At 27.5% G+C, this 4627-nt stretch overlaps 1 pseudogene; it reads left to right on the forward strand.

The window, feature by feature from the left end:
* The first annotated feature begins 234 nt into the window (after positions 1 to 234).
* The window catches only part of LOC111625212, a 25843-nt pseudogene continuing 21450 nt past the window's right edge, over positions 235 to 4627 (forward strand).

The following is a 4627-nucleotide window of genomic DNA, read 5'->3' on the forward strand; positions in this document are numbered from 1 at the left end:
TTATTATACGATAACGCCATCTGTTATCGGAATATATTATTAAATTAGAACACAGAAGGGGTGTTTTCTTCGCGTAAAAATATTTTATATGATTTTTTTTAATGTAATAAATTATTTATAATGTATAAAATAGTTAATAATTTAATCATTTATTTTATCTGAAACGTCTACAGATATTTCCCAACTCCGTTTTGTGATTATATAAACAAAATTCTAAAGTTCGTCATTTTGTAATACAGATAACAAAGAATCATGTATTATTTACTTTATATCGTATTTGCTGGTTTTTTATTTCTTATTTTAAGGTTATTTTTTCTACAACGTAAGGCCTTAAACCTTTTAAAAAAAGGTAATTTAACCATACAGCGATTGCCTTCAATATGGTACCAAATACTGGAATCCTTCTTACCAAAAAATCAAGATTTCAACCCAAGAATACGTAAGTAAATTGTTTTTTTATATTACAGCCGTTTTGTTTTTATAAATTTAATATTTTGCCCGTATTATTAACGTTTTTACTGAACTAATTCCATAAACTGTAATTGCTCTCATGAATGGAATTGGATTCAGAAACAATTCCTGATATTTTACCATTGTACTCTTCGTCTAAGCTTGATTTAAAATTAATTTCCATTAAATTCTCTATTCTCCAGCATTGTAATGATATTAAATTTTCTATTCTTTGCGATTTTAATAATATTTTAAACTTAATTAATTAAATTTTTTGTATGTAATTGAGTTGAGTTGATTGGAATCCCTATTATCTGGCAGGTAATTTTGATTAAATTCTTTACTTGTACATAACTTTAATATCATTTAAATCTATACTTTTTTATTATTTAAGCCTTGAATTCCTTCAATATTTAAATCCTTTGTAAAGAAGCGACCCAACAGTGGCAGATTAGGTAAAACCACTCACTGCTCAGTGGTTTCACTCGGTTGTGAGTTTATTCCTCACCAATGGATTGTTCACGTCGAGTTTTTACGTAAATAGGCCAATTTTCTATAGAGCTTTCTATGAAAATTTGGCCTATTTAGGCCAATTCTCCTATCAGACCATTCACGTGTGTTACATTGCCAAACCAATACTCCTACTGAATTTTCTTTTCCTTAATTAATTAATGAGCTATGTTTTCCTCTAGATATAAACAAGGAAAATGTAAATATTAAATCCTTTAAATTCTTAATTTCTTAGGAGCATTTCAAGAAATCACTTTTGCCTGTCGTTTGTACGAAAGAGAAAGAATATTTGCCTCTTCGCTAGCAGGTGCATATTATGTAGAAATATTTAAACCAGAATACGTAGAGGTAAATTATATAAAATATGTTACATTTTAACAATATTTATTACTATAAACAAACTACCTGAATTTTTATAGACTATTATGAACAGCAACGTTCTTATAGATAAGGGTTGGATGTATAAATACACAAGGCCGTGGCTAGGAAACGGGTTAATTACCAGGTGACACATTTATATAGTTTTTTTCACATTATTATATGAAAATTTATGTAATTTTTACAATATTAGAATGATAATTTAAGTTCATAAATTATGTTAAATTATTCTAGTGCAGGAGAAACTTGGAGGAGGAAGAGGAAATTGTTAACTCCTGCTTTTCACTTTAAAATATTAGAAAATTTTCAGGTGATGATTAATAAACATTCTAAAGTTTTAATTGAGAAATTAAGAAGAAATAAGGATCCGTGGGTTAATATTTTACGTCTGATGACACTCTGTACTTTAGACATTATTGCAGGTGAGTGTTAAAATATTCCTATCATATTCAAAACATATTTTAATAAAATAAAAATTAAGAAATGAATCTGTAAAAGATGAAATATACAGAAATTATTTGTAAAATTACAAAATTTATTTAAATTTATTGCAAGGTTATGAGTAAGAATCCCTTTGCAATATCCTTCATGATGTGTCAAGATCAAGCTTACTAAAAAAAAGTTGCAATTCTAGATGAATGTTAACTTTCTATAGAAATTATTTATAGTTTAACTTATTTACTACGAAATAATAATAATTTAACACTTGAAAATACTATAAAATTGCAAGGATATTTACAAAAATACTAAATATTCTTAAAGATTTTTGTTTGCACACGCAACTGCAAAACCATTAAATTATTGATACATTCGATTGTGTATATAAAATGAAGTAGAAATGAAAGTTTGCTGACGAATCGCTAATTACAAACCACACGAGAGCGATTGTTCATGTAAAAAATAGCGGTCAACGTTACAATAAGTCCTCTCTCTATAAATACATGTTAAGAATGCGAGTTTATAGAGACTTTTCTTTGGATATTCATGATAAAATCATTTAAATAATTCCAAAATCCTTTGTGTAGAAATATATATTATAATAATTTATAGAAGCTAGAGTTAGTTTCTGTATAATCATTCTTGAATCTGGTATTTGTGAATGATCTTAACGTGTTGAAATTGTAAAATTTTCTTTAAAAGAAACAGCAATGGGAGTGGAAATAAAGGCACAAGAAAATGAAGAATCTGAATATGTAAAAGCCATTGGAAAGTAGGCATTGTTTATTCTTTATCACTCATCCATTATTAGATAATTTATTTATAATCTTTTATAGAGTGGAAGAATTGATAATTAACAGGATATCAACACCTTGGTTATGGCCTGATATATTTTTTAACATATCACCAACTGGTAGAGAATTTAGAAAAGTGGTTAACACAATACAAAGTTTTATTAAAAAGGTAAATCATTTAGAATTATTAAATCTTCATAATTAACTATGAATGAGTGCGAATCATTTTTTCTAGGTGATACAACAAAAAAAGAAAGAAATGCAAGAAAATTTAGAAGATAATATTAATGAAGATGATAACGAAAATATCTACATGCAAAGCAAAAAGAAGAAAGCATTCCTCACGTTACTCCTTCATCATTATTTAAAAGATGGGGATATTACTGAAGAAGATATTCGTGATGAAGTGAATACATTTATGTTCGCGGTATGTAACTGATCTATCTTCATTTTCTCTATGATTTTTTATGCTAATTTTAAGGTAATTTTGGGGGGATTTAGGGACACGATACCACTGCAGTTGGCATCAGTTGGGCTCTATACAATTTGGGATTGTATCCACAAATACAACAGAAACTCTATGAAGAAGTTCAAAGTATTTTTGGTGAAGATAAGGAAAGAGCAGTTAATCAAAATGATCTTCGAGAGATGAAATATCTAGAATGTTTTCTAAAGGTTAATATAATTTAATCAATTGAATATTGTTAATCAAAAACAATTAATTATGAATATTCATAATAAACAGGAATCTCTCAGATTGTATCCATCAGTTCCAACTATTATGAGAACTAATAATAAAGACTTTAAGCTAAGTAAGTATATTATTAACTAAACAAACAATATACCGAGATATTAATAATAAATTTATTAAATTTTAGATGATAAAATCACAATTCCAGCAGGAACATCAATTTGTATTTATATATATTTACTCCATCGTGATCCTGAACTTTATCCAAATCCTGAAATATTCGATCCTGATAGATTTCTACCAGAAAATTCTATAGGAAGAAATCCTTATGCTTATATTCCTTTTGCAGCAGGACCAAGAAATTGCATTGGTAAGTATTTAATAAGGATCAATTTAAATATTGTCCTGAATGTAATTCTCGTAATCTTTCTTATTATTTAGGGCAAAAGTTTGCTTTTATGGAAGAGAAAATTGTCCTTACTAATATTTTACGTCATTTCCGGATCAAATCTCTGGATCCACCCGATAAAATTACGGAATGTGGAGAAATTGTACTTCGTCCTATGAATACTTTAAGGTTGCAATTCGTGATGAGAAATGAATAGAATCATTCAATTTTTACTGTATTTATCTACGTATTGGATATAAACAATTAATTTTTGTATTCTAGAAAATTTCTACAATATAATTAAGAATTTACTTCGATTTCTTTATGCTCTAACAATACAATTTTTGTACTTTAAAATAGAATTTTCATATATACAGTGTAATCAATAATGTAAATGTAACACATCAGATTGAATTCCTAAATGGAAAAAATCAAATACAAAAATAGGAAAAAAAAATCATCTACATATTTTGGAGATTAAATATTAGTTTTGTTCAGATGTTCTATTGAAATATCAGAGTCCATTATTTATATCAGGCATATTTAGATAATAGCATCTGTTGTAGGTATCGTACGTCGTGACTAGGGAATTCGATCCCGGTCCTTATTTCTAATCCCGGGATTTCGGGATTATACTTAGTCAATCCCGGGATCCCGGGATTATTTCGGTATTGAGGATTAATAAAAAATAAGAAAATCTTACAGAAATCAACAAATCAAAATTTAGACAAAAATCAACATATTTTACAGTATACACCTAGCTAATTTAATCACTCTAACTAATCAGACTCAGAGTCAGACTAACCAGACTTAAAATCACTCAGTCTTCATGTTAAATTTATTCTTTTTTAAGCATCACTGAGATCTCTTTAAACTCACATAAATTGAAAAAACCTTTATGTAACAAACTATGCAAATAAACGTTGAAAATTAACAAAAATCTCTCTTAACATCGACTAAATAGACTACTTTCATATA

The sequence above is a fragment of the Centruroides sculpturatus genome, unplaced genomic scaffold, assembly GCF_000671375.1.
Source record: "Centruroides sculpturatus isolate CEXI.00-Female unplaced genomic scaffold, Cexi_2.0 scaffold456, whole genome shotgun sequence".
In the NCBI taxonomy this organism is placed as follows: Eukaryota; Metazoa; Arthropoda; class Arachnida; order Scorpiones; family Buthidae; genus Centruroides; species Centruroides sculpturatus.